Below are 25,244 nucleotides of genomic sequence, written 5' to 3'. Positions count from 1 at the left end.
CTCCTTGTCATATTCGGCCATGAGCTAGCAAAATGAGACTTTAATAAGTTAAATTTGTTTGAATTAGCTCAAGAGCTTAGGGGACCACAGTTGGATAAGGGAAAGGAAAAAGTGATCGAATAGCCGTTGAAGCCGTTCGACAACATCCGAGCTAAGTCTTCGAGTAATGGAACTTAGATTATGATTTGATTAGATCATGCTTTTTGTGTGTGGCTATTGAGCCGAAATTGCAAGTGTGATAAGTATCTTGTGTTTGAGTTTTGCTAATGAAGATGAAATACGAATGTGTCATGATTTATTGATAATTGTGCTTGGTTATTCGAATGATGTCCGGGCTAAGTCCCGAAGGCTTTGTGCTAAGTTACTAAATCCGGACTAAGATCCGAAGGCATTTGTGCGAGTTACTAAATCTGGACTAAGATCCGAAGGCATTTGTACAAGTTACTAAATCCGGGTTAAGTCCCGAAGGCATTTGTGCGAGCTACTATAACCGGGCTATGTCCCGAAGGCATTTGAATGAGTAGCTATATCCGGTTAAACTCTGAAGGTACGTGATTCGGGAATGAATGAACTTGCTGTAAAAATTTCAGTTAATACGCTTGTGAAATCCCAACAATGAGGTATGTTTTGTATGTGCTTTGAATTAGTTGAGCCCTTACAAATAAGTATTCGCTCAGTTGATAAATGAGCTACCGGCCTTTGGCTAAGTTGATCTTTGTGTATGAATATAAGGTTGGTAATGTGAAGTAAGTATGATATTGAGAATTTGTGCATATGAAATTATCTGTTTAGCTACATGAATGCTATACTTTGGTTGTGTCTAAATTCATGACTCAAACTTACTAAGCATTAAATGCTTACTCCGTTTCTTTGATTCTCTGTTTTATAGATTTTGGTTCTTCAGCTATCGGACTCGGGATTTTGAAGTCGAAGTCGCCCACACTATCAAAGCTCCTTCTTGGTATACTATTTTGGTTGAACTTTGAAATGGCATGTATAGGACTACCCTTTTGTTGTGGGTCATGTACCTTTCGGTTTTGTGTAAATTTGGATAGCCATGCGAAAATGGCTTAAGTATACTTTGGGCATGGTATTATAATCATTGTATGTTGTTCATTAAGAGGTATGGAAATGTTTGGAAACGATTAGCCATTGGGATGGTTAATCATGATCATATTTTGTGCTATTTATGTTTAAGGGCTAGTTGAATCATGGAAACTATGAAATAGGTAAAGCCTACCTTAAAGACAGATGCTAACAGCTGCAGTGACGTGGATGTGAAAAATCACTAAAAATAGTAGAAATGGAGTTAAATATTGAATAAATTATGTAAACGAACCTTGACGAGTCTATTTTCATAGGAGAGTAACGAAATGATCATATGAAAAGTATGTTAAGAGATATTTAAGTTTTCGTGAGATAGGGACAGAATTGTTTCTGGAGTCCCTGTTCCGACTTTGGAAATTCATTATAAATTGACCAGAGATAATTAGAAGTCATGCCATATATGTACAGATTCCTTTTCGAGTCTAGTTTCTGTAGAAACAAACTTCATCAGTATTGAGCTCTGTACAGGGAGATATCGAAATCGTAATGCAGGAAGGTCAGTGTAGTCGCACCCTGTAACAGGGGAGACTTTAACTAATAAACTGTACTAATTGGCCCAACCAAAAATTCTAGAAAACAATTTGTAGATGCATATATGAGTCTAGTTTTAGGGAAAAATCACGAAACTAATTTTCGAGTTGTGGAACTGAAGATATGATTTTTAAGGTGACAGTGACACAGTTAGCCAGCTTGTCTAGAAATTTTTAAAATGAACTGTGCAAGTAAGTGGATTAAGCCCGTTAACCCCTCGTGTCCGACTCCGGCGACGGTCTTGGGTACAGGGTGTTACACAGGCCGTGCCCTTATTTCAAAACGTGTGTTTCATGATTTTTCGGGTTTGGGTGTGTCTGGTATTCGGCCCACGTCCGTGTTTCTTGGGCGTGTTGGTACAGACGGCCGTGTCGCACAGCCATGTCTTGCTTCGTTCGCTTCTTCCAATCCCGTGTTATTTAGACAGTTTCAACCACGGGTGGTGAGCACGGGTGTGTCACACGTCCGTGTTAATTTGTCAGTGTCTACCACGGCTTATAAACACGGACGTGTCGCACGCCCGTGTAGATTTGGCAGAATTGCCCACGGCCATGTCGCACGGTCGTGATAATGTATCGAATCTCGTGTTTTGAGAAAAATTTGCTCTGTCTTCGCACGGCCGTATCGCACGGCAGTGTCGCCTCCCGTGGTATAAACACGGCCTAAGGCACGCCCGTGTGCTTGGCTGTGTGGGGTTAGGAAAGCTGTGTTCAAGGACTCAGTTTGTAATTCAGATGTTTCAGATGTTAAAACTAAAAAGTTAGAGAAATCAACACTGTTAGTGCATGGCTTGCCTCCCGAGAAGCGCTTATTTATAGTCTAAGCTTGACTTTCCTTTCATTCGCATGATTAAGGTGGATCACAGAGTCGAAACTCCTTTTTCTCACTATCCATTCTATTATTCACATAAAGTTTAAGTCGAGTAATATTTACCTTAAAAGTGTCGTATTGAGAATGATTTACCTTGACTGTACCGTATGGGAAGACATTTAATACCGTGAAAGAGTCACTCTGTTTGTGTTAAGCTCTGAAGTATCAGTTCGGGGGTCCTTTTCATTTATCAATACCTTATCCCCAACTTTAATTTGCTTTGTTTCATCCCTACGCTCATCGTGGTGGCGTTTTAATATCTCGTATGCTTTTGATTTCTCCTTGGCATGTGTTCGCCATTCATTTAGTTCATCGATCTGAAGCCTTCGTTCTTCGTGAGTCACTCTGTTTTTATGACATGGATTAGAATGAGGCTCCATCACATTCTTTCTAGGCGATTAAGGCTAAGGCTAAGGCTAAGGCTATAAATGGCGAATCTTATCTCCCTAAAGTTACAGTGGAGAAAATTGAAGTTATAGATCTTATCTCTCTGATGTTGCAGTAGAGTAGATCGAAGATAACGAATCTTATTTCCTTAAAGTTGCAGTGGAATAAATCAAGCTACAAGTCATAAATCCTATACCTCTGAAGTTACCGTAGGTCAGATCAAATCTACCATGGCGAATCTTATCTCCCTGAAATTACAATGGAACAGGTTGAAGTTACAAGTCTTATCTCCCTGAAGTTGTAGTGGAGCAGACTGAAGATAGCAAATCTTATCTCTTTGAAGTTGCAGTGAAGCAGATTAAAGCCATAAATCTTATCTCCCTAAAGTTACAATGGAGTAGATTGAAGCTATTATGGCAAATCTTATCTCACTGAGGTTGCAGTGGAGTAGATTGAAATCACGAACCTTATCTTCCTTAAGTTGTAGTGGAGCAGGTTAAAAATAACAAATCTTATCTCCCTGAAGTTGCAGTGGAATAGATTGAAGTTACAAATTCCATACCCTTGAAATTGCAGTAGGATAAATTGAAGTTATTATGGCGAATCTTATCTCCCTGAGGTTGCAGCAGAGCAGATTGAAGTCACGAACCTTATCTCCCTGAAGTTGAAGTGGAGCAGGTTAAAAATAACAAATCTTATCTCCTTGAAGTTGCAGTGGAGTAGATTGAAGTTACAAATCCCATACCCTTGAAGTTACAATGAGATGGATTAAAGTTATTATGGCGAATCTTATCTCCCTAAAGTTGTAGTGGAATAGATTAAAGCCATTAACCTTATCTCCCTAAAGTTGCAATGGGGTAGGTTGAAGATAACGAATCTTATTTCCCTGAAGTTGCAGTAGAGTAGATTGAAGATAGAAAATCTCATCTCTCTAAAGTTGTAGTAGAGCAGATTAAAGCTATAAATCTCATCTCACTGAAGTTGCAGTGGGACAAAATTGAAGCCACTAATCTTATCTCCCTGAAGTTGTAGTAGGTTAGAATGAAGCTACTTGAAAAAGAGGAGCACCAAAGAGGTTGAGATTTAGCGAGACCAAACAAAATTGGTCATTCTTAAAAGTCTTTGCTCCATTCTCGTTACACGATAATGAACAAAGAGGGGCAGCTGTGAAAGTTCAATTTCGTCCGGGCCCAGACAATAAAACCAAAAAAAAAATAAAAATAAAAAGTCCCAAAGTCTAATTACATTTTAGGCCCAAATGACCCAAAATTAAAAAACCCTAAGCCCAAATGACCCATAAGCTAAACTAAATTTCAGTAAAATAAAAAAACCCTAGCCTCCAGCGCCGCTGCCCTCCACATGAACGCGCGTCGCCTGAGGTGCCTCATCCCGAGGCCTGACATCTTTTCTGCTACCTTTTCACCAAAACGACTAAGGGTCTGCCCTTCCATCTCAGTTGACCAAGCGCCAAACCTGTAAAAAGATGAAAGAATAGAAACCATACGCAGAAACAGTAGCAAAAAGACAGAAGCAGCACAGTAGAAACAGTCCAAACAGTGAAAATACATAGAAAAAACTAGAAATCTAATGTGTTATTCGGCTATAAAAGCCACTACAACCGATGTAATGAAAAAGAAGGAAGGGTTTTTTTTTAACAATCAATAAAAAAGGAAGAGAGTTCAAAAAAAATAGCAAAAAGTAGAGAAGAAAACATACAAAGGTTCTGTTTTTATTTTTTTCTTTTTTCTTTTACGAATCTTTTTTTCTTTTATATGTATATATATTTAATAAAAAGATAAAAGAAAAGGAAGGGGTTTACATTTTTTTTATCACCGGAAAAAGGAAAATTTTGAGATTTTTCGACTGCAGTATACGGCGGTGCCGTCGCCGGCGATCGACAGCCGATGACCAGAGCTTGGCCAGAGAGGAGAGGTATTTGAGAGAGAGGAGAGAGAATTTTTCAGATTTTTTTTAAAACAAGGGTTAAATGATTTTTTTGTCAAAAAACTAACTTATAGGTATTTGAGAGAGAGGAGAGGTATTTGAGAGAGAGGAGAGAGAATTTTTCAGATTTTTTTTAAAACAAGGGTTAAATGATTTTTTTGTCAAAAAACTAACTTATATAGGCTCCCAAAACGACGCCGTTTTGGGACTGGCCTCAAACGCCCAAAACGACGTTGTTTTGAGCTACTCGATCCGACCGACCAGACCCACTCGTAAGCGGAAGGGCTAATTGCACTTTCAGCCCTTCTGGTTTTTAATTAGGTTGCAATTCAGTTTTTTTTTTATTTCTTTAAATTTACCTTATGATTTTATTTTTTTGTTCATTTTAATCCTAAAGAATGGTGTCGTTCTAGTGACTCGGGAATATTTCCATTTCAGTTCGTGCACCTTTGCGCGTGTTTTATTTTAATCCCTCGATCAGCCCTATCCTTTTTATTTTAAAAAAATCCGCCCCAAAATATTGCCCAAATTGCAATTTAATCTTGGGCAACTCAATTTCAACTCTCTCACATTTTTATTATTTTATTTATTTACTTTTATTTATTATTAATTTATTATTATTTCTTCATCCTTTAACACTTAAAATAGATTTTAAATAGATTGTTCATATTTTTAATTGTGTATTTTATTATTGTTTCTGTTTGTAATTTTAATTTTTGTGTTGTTGTTTTAATATTTCTTTTAATTGTTATATCTTCATCTTATATTTACTTTTTCTTATTATTATGCATTTCTTATTTTCGTTTTATTTTATTTTATGTTACTTTATTTATTTTGTTGTTACAATTTGATTATCAATATTGTCATCGTTATTATTATAGTATTCTATTTTTATTCTTATTTATCATTTTAATACTTTACGTGTATTATTATTTTACATTATTTCATTACCTTTTTAATTCATATCACAATTTTTATCCAATACATAAAAAGTATTTTTAAAATAAGCAATATTTCGTATTTTGGAGATTCAAAAAATCGTTTCCCAACTTACGGGATTTCGATTTTCTCAATAAATCTAAATAACCGAACATTTTTTTAAACATGAGATTTTCATTAAAATATTCTCGGGAATTAAGAAAAATTGTGTTCTAACTTACGGAATATGCTTTCTTTCTAAAATTGAGATAATCAAACATCTTCTAAAATAAATAATTTTCGATGTTTATTCTCGTTTCGGAGATTTAAGATATTGTGTCCTAACTTACGGGTGTAGCGACGTAAAAAAATTTTGGTTTCGCTTGGTCGCTAATTGAGGCGATTATTTGAAAATTTAAAAATTGACTTTCGATTTTATTAAAAAGGGAGTCGCCACCGATCTTTTTTTTTTAGGTGTGACCGGACACCTAATAAATCATCCTTTTTTAGAAAGGAAAACTTATTCTTGCACAAAAATGAAGGCCGAATTTAGGTCTACGTCAAAGTCCAGAGAAAAATTGGGGTTCGGGAGTCAGTTACGCGCGAGGAAGGTATTAGCACCCTCGCGACGCCCAAAATTGGTATCTCATAAACATGTGTTGCCTTGATTTTCAAAAATACGAGTTCAATATAATATTTAATCGTGATCCGATTGAAAAATGAGAATTTTTAGTTTTCGATTTTTTTAGAAAGGGTGTCCGTTTTTTAACACAAGCCGATTAATTTCACCCAACATAGCGATGAAATCGATAGCTTAATATTAAATCGGTACATTGCCTTATTTTTGAAATTAATTAAAACATGAGAAAAATATTCCTAAAGTGAGAAATTAAAATAGATAAAGGACGAAAAAAATGATATCATTAATGAAAAATATTAGCATGGAATACTAGAATATTAGAATAACAATAATAATGATATTTACAAAATAAAACAAATCATGTACTAATAATAAAATAGGAAAAATGATATATTTGGTAATAATAATATAAAATAATAATATGTACATAAAAATACATATATATATGCATATAATAAAAGTATGTAATAATAATAATAATATCTACAATAAAAGAAAATATTAGGAAACGTACATAAAAAATATATACATAAAAATTTACAACAATAATATAAAATAATGATATGTACAAAATATATATATATATACATATGTACATAAAATATACACTAATATAATAATAGTTATAATAATACTAGCAATAGTAATAATTTGTAATAATAATATATACACAATATGGTATTAAAATATATATATATGTATATATAATAGTATTTAAGAATATATACATAAGAAATATATAACTAATGACATTAAAAAATATATACATAATATATATAAAATACCTAAAAAAGAAGGGGAAAGAAGAGAGAAGGGAGGGGGAAAGGAAATTGGCCAAGGGGGCGGTCACGGTCGATCGTCGATCATGCCATCGTCGTCACCATGACGCCACAGCCCAATGGCGGAAAAGGTAAAATTTTTAACAATATATGTATATATAAAGAAAAAAAACAACACAAAAAAAGAAAAAAAGATTCGAAAGAAGAGGAAAAAAGAAAAAGATGCAACCTTTTTATTGACGTTTCTTTTATGTTCAAAATTTGAAGGGATTTTTGTGTTTTTTTTTTCAATCTTTGTAAAATCCCCCCTCTTTTTTTCTTACATGATTTTTGAATGGCTTTTTATAGCCATCTTTTACATGATTTTCTATTATTTCTTTTTCTATTTTGTAGGTGGTGGTGGTAGACAATGGATATAAAAAATGGGAGGAAAAATGGGGCAAGTGGGAAAGTGGTTAGGTGGCTAGGATTTTTTAGTTTCTTTTTTTTGGGGTTAGGTTTTTCTTTTTTCTTCTTTTTTTTTTTTGGGTTAGGTTTTTCTTTTTTTTTCTTTTTTTTTTGGGGGGTTAGGTTTTTTTTTGGGGGGCTTAATGGGCTTTTGAATTGGGTTTAATATTTGGGTTTTGTAATGGGTTTGGGTAGATGTAAATGGGTCATGGGTTAAGGGTTTTAGTGGGTTTAGAGGTTTGGTTGGGTTTTGATAAAATCGGGCCCGGGCAATTTGGGCTTCTACAATGCCCTCTTTGCTCATTGTCGTACAACAGAATAGAGCAAAGACTTTCAAGAAGACCAAATTTGCTCGGTCTTGCTAGGTCTTGACTTGCTTTAGAACTCTTATTGTTTAGTTAGTCCCTTTTCAGTCCACCGCATCTTGTAGCTTTGGTTCACTCCACTGCATCTTATGATATACGCCTTGTAGCTTCAATCTATTCCAATGTAACTTCAAGGATATGTAATTTATGGCTTCGATCTACTTCACTGTAACTTCAAAAGGGTGAGATCTACAACTTCAATCTTCTCTTCTATCGCTTCAGTGAGATAAGGTTTGTGGTCTTTTCTTCTGCGACTTCAGAAAGGCAAGATCTGATGCCCTCGATCAACTCTACTGCAACTTTAAGGAGACAGAATCTGACGTCTTCAATCAGCTTCAATCTTTATTCTCTACTCGGCATGTGATCCTCTCGCAATATGAGTTGATTTTTGAAACTTATCTTGAAAAGCAGATTTTGAAAATACCTCGACATGTGACTCGAGGTTCAACTCACCTCTCGCAGAAATTAAAAGCTCAACTCACCTTTCGCAATATAAATTGAAAAAAATACCACAAGCAGTGTGATCTGAAGCTCAACTCACCTCTCACAATATGAGTTGATTTTTTTTTTTGAAAGACAGAAATTGAAAATACCTCAGCATGTGAACTGAGGCTCAACTCACCTCTCGCAATATAAGTTGATTTTTTTGAAAACAGAAATTGAAAATACCTCAACATGACTTGAGGCTCAACTCATTTCTCGCAATATGAGTTGAATTTTGAAAACAGAAATTGAAATTACCTCAGCGTGTCTTGAGGCTCAACTCATTTCTCGCAATATGAGTTGATTTTTTTTTTTGACAACAGAAATTGAAATTACCTCAGCGTGTCCTGAGGCTCAACTCACCTCTCGCAATATAAGTTGATTTTTTGAAAACCAAAATTGAAAATACCTCAACGTGTCTTGAGGCTCAACTCATTTCTCGCAATATGAGTTGAATTTTGAAAATAGAAATTGAAATTACCTCAGCGTGTCCCGAGGCTCAACTCACCTCTCGCAATATGAGTTGATTTTTTTGAAAGACAAAAATTGAAAATATCTCAGCACGTGAGCCGAGGCTCAACTCACCTCTCGCAATATGAGTTGGATTTTTTTGAAAGATAGAAATTGAAAATAGCTCAGCACGTGAGCCAAGGCTCAACTCACCTCTCGCAATATAAGTTGATTTTTGAAAGCAGAAATTGAAAATACCTCAACGTGTCTTGAGGCTCAACTCATTTCTCATAATATGAGTTGAATTTTGAAAACAGAAATTGAAATTACCTCAGCGTGTCCCGAGGCTCAACTCACCTCTCGCAATATGAGTTGATTTTTTTAAAGGCAGAAATTGAAAAACAGAAATTGAAAATACCTCGGCGTGTGACTCGAGGCTCAACTCACGCTTTCATACTGAGTTGATTTTTTACAACAGAATTGAAATTACCTCAACGTGTCACGAGGCTCAACTCACCTCTTGCAATATGAGTTGATTTTGTTTTTTTGAAAGGCAGAAATTGAAAAACGGAAATTGAAAATACCTCGGCGTGTGACCTGAGGCTCAACTCGCCTCTCGCAATACGAGTTGATTTTTTTTTTACAACAGAAATTAAAAATACCTCAACGTGTCACGAGGCTCAACTCACCTCTCGCAATATGAGTTGATTTTTGAAACATACGAAAAATTGACAATACCTCAGCGTGTCCCGAGGCTCAACTCACCTCTCGCAATACGAGTTGATTTTTTTGACAACAGAAATTGAAAATACCTCAGCGTGTCCTGAGGCTCAACTCACCTCTCGCAATATGAGTTGATTTTGAAAAAGTAGAAATTAAAAGGTTCAACCCACCTCTCGCAATATGAGTTGATTCTTGAACAACGTAAATTGAAAACAGAAATTAAAAATACCTCAGCGTGACCTGAGGCTCAACTCACCTCTCGCAATATGAGCTGATTTTGAAAAAGTAGAAATTAAAAGGTTCAACCCACCTCTCGCAATATGAGTTGATTCTTGAACAACGTAAATTGAAAACAGAAATTGAAAATACCTCAACAGTGACTGAGGCTCAACTCACCTCTCGCAATATGAGCTGATTTTGAAAAAGTAGAAATTAAAAGGTTCAACCCACCTCTCGCAATATGAGCTGATTTTGAAAAAGTAGAAATTAAAAGGTTCAACCCACCTCTCGCAATATGAGTTAAAATTAAAACACAAAAATTGAAAATACCTCAGCGTGCCCCGAGGCTCAACTCACCTCTAGCAATATGAGTTGATTTTGAAAAACAAAAATTAAAAGGCTTAAATCACCTGTCGCAATATGAGTCAATTTAAAACATAAACTAAAAATACCTCAGCGTGCCCCGAGGCTCAACTCATCTCTCGCAATATGAGTTGATTTCCCTTGAAAAGCATGAATTAAAAACATCAAAATACCAAAACCTGTCCTTTGGTAGAACTCGGGTGTCTTTTCCTTTGATTCAAGTCGACTCTCATTCAAGATTTCTTGCTCTGTTGGAGTACTGTATATGCCATGTATGATGTTATCATGATATGCACATGTTTTTCTTAAATGCTTTTATGCCTACATGATTATGCAAAGGCTCCTTAAGCATGTTTGTCTTATGTCCATTTAGCCACGATTGTTGAGGATCTGTGTTCATTGCTTTGATTCTCGACTTTCTCTTCGTGCCTTATACATGCCTTCAAGCTTCACGAGTAATCGACGTTTCTCGATATCACTCTTCCGCCTCGATTGAACTTTGTTCTTACTTTGAGACTCTTGTGCTTATCAAATTTTCATCCGTAATGCTTAACATTTCTTTTGTTTAGAGTATGTCATTTCACCATTTATCATGTAAATAAACACATAATGAGATGCATGAAAAAGGTCGATAGGGACAAAATGATATTTCATATTCATCTATTTCAAATGTGGCAAACAAAGCAAGTTAACCAATGAGAGTAAAAATGTCAAAAGAAAGAAAGGATCGTATTCAACGGATACAAATGCTCTAGATATTCAACACATGAACTCTTCCTCGTTCCTCAATCAAAAATCTTTTCGAGCGGCTTCTTGCGTAGAAGATTTCGAGCTTTAAATGCTTCAAATCTCGTAGCCTCACCGCTTGACCTATCGTTCGACCGCCAGTTTGTTTCATTAGGACGCCTCTCGGTTTTCATCCTAATCTTTTGTACTAATCAAAACGCCCTTTTCAGGTTTTCGCCTTGATCCCTTTTTTTTTTTTAAGATGCCCTTTTCGGGTTTTTATCTTAAGCATAATATTTCTTCACAGCATCTGAGTTCACTGGATTCGACAACTCTTTCCCATCCATCTCGGTAAGGATCAAAGCTCCTCTTGAGAATGCCTTCTTTACGACATATGGTCCTTCCCAATTTAGTGCCCATTTTCCTCGCAGGTCATTTTGTATTGGAAGGATTTTCCTCAGCACGAGTTCTCCTTCATGGAATTCTCTTGGCCGTACCTTCTTGTCATGGGTCAGATCATTCTTTTTCGGTACATTTGTCCATGACAAATTACCCTGAGACACTTTTCTTCAATGAGGTTCAGCTGATCATATCGAGCTTGTACCCATTCTCGCTTCTTCTAACTTTGATTCCATTAAGACTCGCAGAGAGGGATCTTAACCTCAATAGGTAGCATGACTTCCATTCCATAAACCGAGAGAAAGAAGTTGCTCAGAGATGTTCGCACAGATGTGCGATATGCATACAAAGCAAATAGTAGTTTCTCGTGCCAATCTTTATATGTCTCAGTCATTTTCCCAATGATCTTCTTAATATTTTTGTTGGCTGCTTCCACAGCCCCGTTCATCTTTGGGCGATAGGGCGAGGAGTTATGATGCTTTATTTGGAATTGCTCGCACACTTCGTCCATCATCTTATTGTTCAGATTCATGGTATTATCTGAAATGATTCTTTCAGGCAAACTATATCGGCAAATGATTTCCTTCTTCAAAAACCTGCAAACTGCAGTCTTGGTCACATTGGCAAACGAAGCGGCTTCTATCCATTTTGTGAAGTAATCAATGACCACAAAAATGAATCGATGTCCATTAGAAGCTTTCGGGAAAATAGGCCCTATGACATCCATGCCCCACATAGAAAAAGGCCACGGAGAAGTCATGACGTGAAGGGGCGAAGGGGCTACATGAATTTTATCACCGTAGATTTGACATTTGTGGCATTTTCTGGCAAAACTAATGTAGTCGCTTTCCATCGTCAACCAGTAGTAACCGAGTCTCATAATCTTTCCGCCATCTCGAAACCATTGGCATGTGTCCCATGATTCCTTCATGGACATTTTCAAGTATCTTTCGCTTCAACATCATCCACGATCTCAAAAGTATTTGATCCTTTCCTCTTTATACAGATATCCCCATCAAGAACAAATCCACGCCATTCTTCCGATTGTTCTTTTGTCGTTCTCATTCGCTTGTTCGGATAGCTTTGATTCTTGATATATTCTAAGATATCATGGAACCATGGCCGTCCATCCGCCTCTTTCTCAATGCTACAACAAAGGTGCGGGGACCTCGTATATGCTCATTTTGAGGGCATTATTTCGCTTCTTTACTTGCTTTGAACATTGAAGCCAAAGTGGCGTGGCACCACCAATTGGTTTTCTTCTCATGGAAGTAATGAAAAGTTATTTCTTTGAATTCTTTGATCAATTCACTACTAAATCACAGTACTTAATCAATTTTGGGTCCCTCACTTCCCACTCTCCACGGATTTGGTAAACCACTAGGGCTGAGTCCCCGTACACCTCTAAGATTTCGATGTTTCGTTCAATGGCTGTACGAAGTCCCATGATACAGGCCTCATATTCTGCTATGTTATTGGTACAGAAGAAATTCAGTCTTGCAATGAACGGATAATGATTCCCTTTGGGTGATACCAGGATTGCTCCAATTCTATGCCCTAAAGCATTTGATGCACCATCAAAGCACATCTTCCATGACTTCTCTTTTGATGACTCGGATTCCATTTCTGTGATGCACATTAAGTCTTCGTCTGGGAAATCAAATTTCAAGGGCTCATATCCCTCCGTCGTTCGAGTAGCTAAGAAATCAGCTATTGCGCTCCCTTTTATTGACTTCTGACTTACATAGGCAATGTCATATTCTGATAGGAGGATCTGCCATCGTGCCATTCTTCCTGAGAGTGCTGGTGATTCCATCATGTATTTTATTGGGTCTAGCTTTGAAATTAGGGATGTCGATGATACAACATATATTGTCCGAGTCTCTCGAGCTACCCAAACCGAGGCGTAATAAAGATTTTTCAATGGATTTAATACTTTACCTCATATTCAAGTGAACTTTTTACTTGAGGTAGTAGATCGCCTTTTCTTTCTTTCCGACTCGTCGTGTTGCCCGACGCAACCCATTGAATTATCAAACACGCTTAAATACAATATCAATGGTCTTCCCGAGTTGGTGGTACTAGCAATCGAGGACTAGACAAATATTGCTTTATTTTATCAAAGGCCAACCGGCATTCCTCATTCCATTCTCCGGGTTATGTTTTCAAGAAGCCGAAGATTGGGTCGCATTGGTTGGTAAGTCGAGCGATAAATCAAAGCGATGTAATTTAATCTCCCTAAAATCCTCTAACTTCCTTTTGCGTGCAGAGATGGCAACTCTTGAATGGCTTTTATTTTAACTGGATCAACCTCGATACCTCTTTCACTGACAATGAAGCCTAGCAACTTCCCCGAGGTAGCCCCAAACGTATATTTGGCTGGATTAAGCTTCAGCTGAAACTTTCTTAGCCTTTCGAACAACTTCTTGAGGTTCACTACATGCTCTTCTTCTCCTCGAGATTTAGCAATCATATCATCGACGTAGACCTCTATTTCTTTATGCATCATGTCATGGAATAATGTCACCACAGCCCTCTGATATGTTGCCCCAGCATTCTTTAACCCGAATGGCATCACCTTGTAGCAGAACGTTCCCCACATTGTTATGAAGGTAGTTTTCTCCATATCCTCAGGGGCCATCTTGATCTGATTATACCCCGAGAATCCATCCATGAAAGAAAACAATGAATGTTTTGCTGTATTGTCCACCAACGTATCAATATGTGGCAAGGGAAAATTATCTTTTGGGCTTGCTTGGTTCAGGTCTCGGTAATCCACGCACATTCGTACTTTGCCATCTTTCTTTGGTACTGGGACTATGTTAGCCACCCATTCTGGATATTTGGAGGCTTGTAGGAAGCCAACATCAAATTGCTTCTTGACTTCCTCTTTTATTTTCAACAAAGATTTGGGTCTCATCCGTCTTAATTTTTCTTGGATAGGCTTGCATTCGCTTTAATGGGAGCTTATGGACCACTAAATCTTCATCTAGCCCTGGCATGTCCTGGTATGACCTTGCGAAAACGTCTTTGTACTCACGGAGTAAAGTGATCAAACTATGCCTGGTACTCTTTGAAATAGAAGTCCCAATCTTCACTTCTTGTTTCCTCTCTTCAGTGCCCAAATTTATTGTTTCCACAGATTCTTCATGAGGCAAAGTCTGTTTATCCTCTTGTTCCACCATTCTTAACAATTCAGGAGACGAGACATAATCTTCAGCATTTTTTTCAGCTTCAAATTCTCTTAAGCAAACAGCCTTCTCAAAATCAATTTGTCGTAACGGGCTTATTCATGTCGTCAATATCAGAGCACCTGAAAGTTGAATGGAAAAGGAAGCTATAGAGGGGCATCCAAGTATTGGAACCAACAAAAAAATGTCATGTCATGGCAATGAGGCAAATGTGAGTATAGGCTATGAAATGAGAAAATGATTATGAAATTAGCGATAATGCGAAAAAAATCGTGACAAAATGCATCTTCATTGATATTCATTTGAATGATAAAGAGCGAATGAACGCTCTTACAAAAGAATTCTATTATATCTAAGGACACAATAGAAGGTTAATGTTTGGTATTACTCTGAAGACTTATAAACTACAAGAAGCTTCTCGGCAGTCCAATTGTTCAACATGAAACTAGAGGGACAAGGGCGTATCCTCGAGACGTCTTTACTCACATCAGCCCCTTTGTCAATAACATTTATACTGACATTTTGAAGACCCTTTTCAATTAACCATAGCGTGTTTCGTGGACCATCTTGTCCCGGGTACATCATTCCCGCAAATGTAAATGTTTTTGACAAAGGAGGGTACTCTATTGGTTCCCATTCTGGTTCTCGGCCCAAAGTTCTTACAATCCTTCTTTCCTGATCTTTTTTCCACTGTCTTCTTCTTTGACGCATGTCAGGCTGGAACCCCAAACCGTATCGGGCCTGTGGTGCATCGGCTTTAAAGCCTCGACTATTCCTTGCAGATATCTCCCTAAACCTCTTCTAGCTCGAGCTCCCCTTCCTACGGTCAATTTGACACCCATTCTAGTATTTCTCAACAGTTTTGGCACCGGAATTCTGTTTCCCTCAACAACAAAAGTGGCATTGACGAATTCAAAGGATCGGAAGGAACGTTCCAATGCGTCTTTGTTCACTTCTAAGTACGGTACATCGACAGAGACAGATACGACAATGTCTTCTTCTCCCTCGATAGTGACCAAACAACTATCCATGATAAATTTCACCTTTTGATGGAGGGATGATGGACCGCTCAAGAGAATGGATTCGTGGTCTTCCCAAAAGGCGCTTATAAGAGGGTGTAATGTCCATGACTTGGAACTCGACATCATAAATGTAAGGGCCCACTTCCAAAGGGATTTCGATCTTTCCCATGACTTCGCCTCGTCTCCGTCGAATGCCCTTACCGTGGAATGACAGGCCTTAAGTAGGACAAATCCATCAAGATTCGAAAGCGTGGCCAATGGCATAACATTTAACGTGACCCATTATCGATGAGCACGTTCGGTATTATGTAGCCCTTGCAATGAGTCATGATATGCGCCGCTTTCATCGAGCCTCTACCATTTGGCGGTATCTCATCATCACTAAAAGAGATGAAATTGTCCGCATTCAGATTGTTTACCCACCTATCAAGCTTCTCAACGGGTATGTTGTTAGCTACGTAAGCTTGATTTAACACTTTCAGCAAAGCGTTCCGATGTGGCTCTGAAGTTAAGAGTAGAGATAAACCGAGATTCTTCTTTGGTCGCTTGCTTAATTGTTCCACCACACTATACTCACTGTGCTTGATAAATTTCAAGAATTCCTGAGCTTCTTCCTCGTTCACAGGCTTTTTAGTTTCTTGCACGGGTGGAATTTCTTGCTCGACTTCGACTTCGTGCATCACTACTTTCCCTTTTTGCTTCGAGTCACTACTTTTCTTTACTGGTTCAATTTCTTTAGAATAGCACCGTCCACTTCGGGTAAAATGACCTACCTCTCCCACATCTTCAGTTATGGCTTTGGAATTTTCAACTTCCGGTGTGAAAATATTAACATCGTATCTCCACGGTACTATTTTATTGTTCTTATAAGGGAAAGGAGATGGTACTTCGATTATCATTTTGGGCTTCACCGGCTCTTTCTTCGCGTCATAATAAATTATTAACGGTCGGTCAGCGCTATATGGGAAACCTGATGATTGATTGTCAGAAGCACATATTTCTCCTCTATCGGCCTCCTCGCTTTTATAAAAGATCCCAATCTCCTTGTTATCCATCATACTTTGCAGTAATCCTCTGAACTCATCGCAGGACTAAATGTCGTGCCCTTCAACGCCATGGAACTCACAAAAACTGTGACCTTTTGCATCTTTTCCTTCGAATACTTCGTCAAGACGATAGAGCAACTCTTTTTCAACTAGTACCTCCCAGATTTTCTGCAGAGGTGTTCTTATTTCAGAAACCCATCTTCTACTTTGCCGTTCATTTTCCTCTCCTATTGATCTCACATTCCCTTCAGTGTGGTTTGGGAATGGATTCCCGGTTGTACCGCCAGTACCATCAAATCGCAAAATGCCCGCATCAATGAGTTCTTGAACTCTCCTCTTGAAAGCAAGACAGTTCTCAGTAGAATGCCCCTGGTTCCCGGTATGGTATGCACAACTAGCGTTTGGATCGTACCATTTCGGGTATGGAGGTTTAAGGGGTGTCATGTAATGGGGGGATATTAACTATTTCTCCAAAAGTTTTGGGTACAATTCCCCATACGACACAGGGATGGGAGTAAACTGCGGTCTCTCGGGATTAGGCCTTGCTGGTCTTAGTTCATTTCTGGGTTGGCTTTGAACGGGTATAGTGTTTTGTGGGAATGAGGTGATAGGTCTTTGGCTGTTCGTGGCATAAACGGGATAGGAATGAGGTGGTGCTTGGTAATAAGGGGTTTGAGGAGGATAATAGAGATTTGGAGGTGGATAATTTCTAGGTCGGGGTTGATTTGGATATGGATTAGGGGCATAACGGTTTCCCATTCCCACCTATGGGCTTCTGGTTCTTTCTTCTTCATAGGCGCTGCCTTTTTTGAACCTTCTGAACCTTCCATTTTACCGCTCTTGACGGCATTCTCTATGAGTTCACCGGATATTACAATATCCGCGAAATCCTTCGTGGCACTTCCCACTAATTTGTCATAAAACAGTGCCTTTAAAGTATTGATAAAGAGAACGGTTATCTCCGTTTTTGTTAGTGGGGGTTCCACTTGGGCCGAGATGTCTCTCCATCTCTGCGCATACTGTCTGAAGGTTTCTGATGGCTTTTTCTCCATCATTTGCAAGGTCATCCGGTCTGGCACCATATCCGACACATGCTTGTACTGCTCACAAAATGCTGACGCCAAGTTCTTCCAGGATCGAATCTTTTCTCTACTGAGTTGGTTGTACCACCGAAGAGCTGACCCTGTTAGACTATCTTGAAAGCAATGTATAAGTAGCTTATCCTCGTTCACATAACCGGTCATTTTTCGACAGAAAATGATGAGATGTGCTTTTGGGCACCTTGTCCCATCATACTTTTCAAAATCAGGCGCCTTGAATTTCGGAGGCAAGATTAGATCAGGTACCACACTGAGTTCTTTGGCACCTAGTGCGGAGAAGACTTCAGTGCCTTCTATTGCTTTGAATCTTTCCTCTAGACTTCTATATTTTGCATCATGATTATCCAATTTCAACTTGGCTACCTCTGCTGGGTCATCCAGATCTGGAACTAGTGAATCAGCAAGGCTTGCCCCTAGGTTCGACACGAATATTCCTTGCCCCAGATTAGTGGGTGGAGCAGGTGGCATAGGTCGTTGTTCCAAGACTGTGGGTTCCCCTTGAGTATACCCTCTTTGTGTTATATATGCGAGTGGTGGAGTGAATCCGGGGGGATAGAGCGGGTCTTGATTGTGATTAACTCTTGATCGAGATTCCTCAATGTCAGGGCTCTGCATGGGTCCCTTTCCTTTAACTAAAGCTGACATCATCTCTATCATCTTGGCCATTTGATCCTTCTGTTCGAGCGATTCTTCTCGTGATCTCACCATTAAGTCTCTCGTCTCTTGCTGTGACCTAGCCAACTGCTCTTGTAATTTATTTTGAATTCTCTCCATCCTTTCAATCCTTTCATTGAATTCGGCCTCCATTACTCTAGTTTGTCGGCGCGTTTTATACGGATGACGTGGTTCCAGTCTTGTGGTATTACAACTGCAAATTATATATTTTATCTTCAGCGACCGAATATGGGATATGCAATGTATGAATGAATGCATGAATGTCAAATAAATGTCAGTCATGAATGAATATGCAAAAATTTGGTGTTAATTTCAAGATAGCCCCTATTTAGGCATTTCCTTAATCAAAGGAGTATTACACAACGTTTTGGTCACTCGTATAATTGACTCCTCCATTAGAAACCCATTTTTGGCAACCAATCTCTAATCAACACCTTCCTAACAAGATGCCTTTGATGCATGATGAAAAATAAAAATACAGACAAAAGACCTTGGTTAGCGCAACACATATAAACAGAGAAAAACTGTGGAAAATCTAACAAATTAAGCTACTTGGTCCAGTGGACTCGATTCCCTTGCTTAGAAAGCACAAATGTAAAAGAAATAGAAGGTAAGATGTGCTTTTCTCGTGTACTTATTTTGGTGACTACTAAACAAGCGGAGGTTCGGCATGGCTCTAGTTGGGTGGCTCGTATGGTTCACTATATGCGGTTTTGGTTCTAGACAGGTACTCGAATTGCTCGTACTATCATCTGCTAAGATTAGCACGAAGTCTCGGTCATAACCCATCACAGGCTCACGAGTTCAATTCGAGGGATTACATTTACTTATGCCTATGCGGAGGGACAAGTTAACTCACGAAAGCATAAGTCATATATAACCCGAAAGTATTCACTAGCTCGTGCGGAGGGACGAGTTAACTCACGAAGGCATAGCGTTTACTTTCACTTAAGCAGACGAGCACAGGTAGAGAGCTTATGTTATGCAAAATGCAAGTGCACGGTGTGTGGGAGAAACTTGCAATACTTCCATTTATTTTAAAACTACAAAACTAAAACGAAAGATAAAATAAATTAGGAGATACGTATGTATGATTTTTTCGAAAACAAAACTTAAGGATCATGATTAAATATTAATTTGAACACGGAAATTTGAAAATTTTGACAACACGCGTTTAATTCAACTCGACTCTCAAAAATGGAGGTCCCTAGTGGAGTCGCCAGCTGTAGCAACGTAAAAAAATTTTTGGTTTCGCTTGGTCGCTAATTGAGGCGATTATTTTAAAATTTAAAAATTGACTTTCGATTTTATTAAAAAGGGAGTCGCCACCGATCTTTTTTTTTTTAGGTGTGACCGGACACCTAATAAATCATCCTTTTTTAGAAAAGAAAACTTATTCTTGCACAAAAATAAAGGCCAATTTAGGTCTACGTCAAAGTCCGAGAGAAAAATTGGGGTTCGAGTCGATTCTGCGAGGAAGGTATTAGCACCCTCATGACGCCCAAAATTGGTATCTCATAAACATGTGTTGCCTTGATTTTCAAAAATACGAGTTCAATATAATATTTAATCGTGATCCGATTGAAAATGAAAATTTTAGTTTTCGATTTTTTAGAAAAGGTGTCCGCTTTTTAACACAAGCCATTTAATTTCACCCAACATAGCGATAAAATCGATAGCTTAATATTAAATCGGTACATTGCCTTATTTTTGAAATTAATTAAAACATGAGAAAAATATTCCTAAAGTGAGAAATTAAAATAGATAAAGGACGCAAAAAATGATATCATTAATGAAAAATATTAGCATGGAATACTAGAATATTAGAATAACAATAATAATGATATTTACAAAATAAAAACAAATCATGTACTAATAATAAAATAGGAAAAATGATATATTTGGTAATAATAATATAAAATAATAATATGTACATAAAAATACATATATATATGCATATAATAAAAGTATGTAATAATAATAATAATATCTACAATAAAAGAAAATATTAGGAAACGTATATAAAAATATATACATAAAAAATTTACAACAATAATATAAAATAATGATATGTACAAAAAAAATATATATATATATATATACATATGTACATAAAATATACACTAATATAATAATAGTTATAATAATACTAGCAATAGTAATAATTTGTAATAATAATATATACACAATATGGTATTAAAAATATATATATATATATATATATATATATGTATATATAATAGTATTTAAGAATATATACATAAGAAATATATAACTAATGGTATTAAAAAATATATACATAATATATATAAAATACCTAAAAAGAAGGGGAAAGAAGAGAGAAGGAGGGGGAAGGAATCCGCCAAGGGGGGCGGTCAATGGTCGATCGTCGGTCAAGCCCGTCATCGTCGACCATCATCACCCCACCATGTGGCGTAAAAAGGTAAAATTTTTTAACAATATATGTATATATAAAGAAAGAAAAAACAACACAAAAAAAAGAAAAAAGATTCGAAAGAAGAGGAAAAAAGAAAAAGATGCAACCTTTTTATTGATGTTTCTTTTGTGTTCAAAATTTGAAGGGATTTTTGTGTTTTTTTTTTTCAATCTTTGTAAAATCCCCCCTCTTTTTTTCTTACATGATTTTTGAATGGCTTTTTATAGCCATCTTTTACATGATTTTCTATTATTTTTTTTTCTATTTTGTAGGTGGTGGTGGTAGACAATGGATATAAAAAATGGGAGGAAAAATGGGGCAAGTGGGAAAGTGGTTAGGTGGCTAGGGTTTTTTAGTTTTTTTTTTGGGGGGTTAGGTTTTTCTTTTTTCTTCTTTTTTTTTTGGGGTTAGGTTTTTTTTGGGGGGGCTTAATGGGCTTTTGAATTGGGTTTAATATTTGGGTTTTGTAATGGGTTTGGGTAGATGTAAATGGGTCATGGGTTAAGGGTTTTAGTAGGTTTAGAGGTTTGGTTGGGTTTTGATGAAATCGGGCCCGGGCAATTTGGGCTTCTACAACGGGACATAATTTTTTTCCTCGATTAACATAGAATACACCCTTTTCTCAAAAAAGAAATTCAATTAAGCAATATTTAGCAAATGATCACATTTTAAAATTTTTTCATATTTTTAATTTTTGACACCAAGACTTTAACTAATCAACTAGGTACCAATTTTGAGCGTTACGAGGGTACTAATCCTTCTTCGTGCTTAACCGTCTCCCGAACCCATCTTTTTGAATTCTGTAGACCGAAAGCGTTATTTTAATAAATCAAACCGTTTATTGAGAACAACCACTTTTCGAGGTGACCTGATATCACCTCATCAAAAAGGATTGATGGCGACTCCCATTTTTCATTTTCGTTTTCAAAATAAAAAGTCGACTTTTTAAAAAAAAATAGTTTCAACAATCTTAATACTTCAAATAAATTAATCTACACAAAAAAGGTTACTTTGGCGACATTTTGTTTCAACTAATTTATTTAAAATATTAGATATCCTTAATTAAAAACTAAAATCTGAATTTATTTGTTTTAAAATATTTAACTTAATTTCATCTTTCAATCAAATTAAAAGATAATGATATATATTTATATAAATTTCCAAAACAACATGCATTTATTATATCTGTATTGTCAAAACCATTCTTTTGAAAACGGGGATCTACTTTGTTTGAAAGTGAAAATTAAAACGGGAGTCGCCACCAATCTTTTATCAGGTGTGATCGGATCACCTTTGTTTTAATAAAACATTTTAGTTTACTAAAACAGGGCCTTTGGTCTACGAAACTTGAGAGGATGAGTTCGGGAGTCGGTTACGTACGAGGAAGGATTAGCACCCTCGACACGCCCAAAAAATTGGTACCGAATTGATTAGTTATTGTCTTAATGTCTGAAAATTAAAAATTGGGAAGGGACTTGAAATACGATCTTTTCTATTAATACTGATTTTAAAATTCTTGAATTAGCTTAAATCGATTTGTTTAAAGATTTCCTTATCTCGAAATGTCGGAGTATCACATCCCGTAAGTTAGGACACAATACCATGAATTCCCGAGCACAAGGTCGTCTTTTAATTTAAATTGGAAATCCGTGTATTTCAAAACTCAAAAGGATATTTAGCTATTTAAAACCAACGAGAAAACCGAAACCCCGTAAGTTAGGGCACAATTCTTCGATGTTCCAAAATGCGAAACATTGCCTTATTTATTGAAATTAATTAAAACATGAGAAAAAATATTCCTAAAGTGAGAAATTAAAAATAGATAAACGACGCAAAAAATGATATCATTAATGAAAAATATTAACATGGAATACTAGAATATTAGAATAACAATAACAATGATATTTACAAAAAAAGAAAATAAAAACAAATCATGTACTAATAATAAAATAGGAAAAATGATATATTTGGTAATAATCATATAAAATAATAATATGTACATAGAAATACATATATATATATATATATGTGCATATAATAAAAGTATGTAATAATAATAGTAATAATATCTACAATAAAAGAAAATATTAGGAAACGTACATAAAAAATATATACATAAAAAAATTTACAACAATAATATAAAATAATGATATGTACAAAATATATATATATATATGTACATAAAATATACACTAATGTAATATAATTATAATAATACTAGCAATAGTAATAATTAGTAATAATAATATATACACAATATGGTATTTAAAATATATATATGTATATATAATAATATTTAAGAATATATACATAAGATGATACAAAATACATACATGGAATAGTATAAGAAATATATAACTAATTGCATTAAAAAATATATACATAATATATATAAAATACATATAATACATATAATGTATTAGAAATGATAAAAATTATTAACACACTACATAAGTAAATAAAATATAATAATAATACTAAAATAATTAATTTAAATAGTAAAATAACTAAAAGGATTAAATTGAACTAAAACAAAATATTTGGGGCAAAATTAAAATAAAAATAAAAGGAAAGGACTATATTGAACACGCTCGGAAACAGTGGGGGGCCAAAACAGAAAATATTCCTTCCCATCAAAACTCAGCACATCAGCGGGGACTAAATTGAAAATCGCGACAAATTTCGGGGCCAAATTAAAAAAAACGAATAATAACTTAATTGCAAAGCAATAAAGAGCGGAAGGGCTAAAAGCGAATTAGCCCTTCCTTTAAAAAAAAACATGCGGATCCTAGGGGGGTCAGGTCGGGTCGAACCGGTCCAAGTCAAAACAACGTTGTTTTGGGGTTTAATGGCCAACCCTTAAATGACGTCGTTTTGGGGCTATAAAAAGCCCTTTTTCTTAAAAAAAAATTCATTCTTGCACTTGAAAAGGAAAAAAAAAGAGAGAGAGGGAGAGGGGTGAGGTGATTTCTGGCCACAAGATCGGTCACCATCCGTTCACCGGACCATGTCGTTGAGATTGGCCACCGTGGGATGTGGCGTAAAAGGTAAAAAAATTGTTTTTTTTAATAATATATATGTATATGTATATAAAAAGAAAGAAAGAAAAAAAACAAAAAGAAAGAAAATAGATTCGAAAGAAAAGAAAAAAGAAAAAAAAGATGCAAACCTTTTTATTGATTTTCTTTTGTATTCAAAATTTGGAGAGATTTTTGTGTTTGTCTTTTTTTTTTTCAATATTCTAAAAAACCCCCCTTACATGATTTTTGAATGGCTTTTTATAGCCATCTTTTACATGATTTTCTATTATTTCTTTTTCTATTTCTTTTGTAGGTAATGGTGGCAGACAATGGATATCAAAAATGGGAGGAAAATAGGGCAAGTGGGAAGGTGGCTAGGTGGCTAGGGTTTCTTCCTTTCTCTTTTTGGTGGAAAATGTTTAGTACTAGTGAGCTAGGTTTAGGGTTTGTGAATTGGGTATGTAATAGACCATTAGATTTGAGCTGTTTAACTATTGGGTTATTTGTAAATGGACTGGGCCAAAATTGGCCTATAACATGTATATAATCAAAATATATATATGAATTAAGTTATGCCTATTTACTGTTAATTTTTTTAATCCATCAAAAAAAGGAAAACCTTAAAAATATTTTAATATAAGATTTCAAAGATCAATATAATATTTTTCTATTTTAAGGGTCTTGACCCTATCAACTTCTCCATAATGTTATTTTTATAATATAATCGTTATTCGGTTACAATGTTAATAAGTAAATATATATTTATTTATTGTAAAACGACATACCAACACATTTAATAAAAATTGACAATATTAATAAATAGATTTAAATTTTAAAATATAAAACTAAAAAAATTAAATTTTTAAAATAAATATATAAAATTAAATTTTAAATTTATGAAAAATATAAAATTTAGCCTAGGAAACTCAAAGACGTGATTATAATTTCTCAAAATTTCATGAAGCCATCATAAAAAGCAAGGGTTTCATTGACTCGTGAGTCACATTAGCCGACACCAAGACCCAATAATCAAACTTAGACATCATTACTATTTTATGTTTCACGTTATAATCCAATCCAATTTATTATATATATATATATATATATAAATATAAATATATATAAATTTTAATAGATATTAATACGTTTACACATTCTATTATATCTTTTCATGGGTCAGTTATCTGTTTAAGCTTAAAAGGTCCCCTAAAATTTGAGAGTATTTGACAAAAATATTAGACCCGTTTAAAATATAGGCTGGGCTTAAGCTTGAACATTCGAGGCTCAAGCTCGATTGGACCCGACCGACCTATTTTTAAGTTTATAATACTTTATAGTATGTAATTTAGAACACATTAAAAATAAACATATACTAAATATATAATACTACTTCAATGTAAAT

Source organism: Gossypium arboreum, chromosome 8, assembly GCF_025698485.1.
Source record: "Gossypium arboreum isolate Shixiya-1 chromosome 8, ASM2569848v2, whole genome shotgun sequence".
NCBI lineage: Eukaryota > Viridiplantae > Streptophyta > Magnoliopsida > Malvales > Malvaceae > Gossypium > Gossypium arboreum.
The sequence above is the reverse complement of the archived record's forward strand: the minus strand, read 5'-3'. Positions refer to the sequence as shown.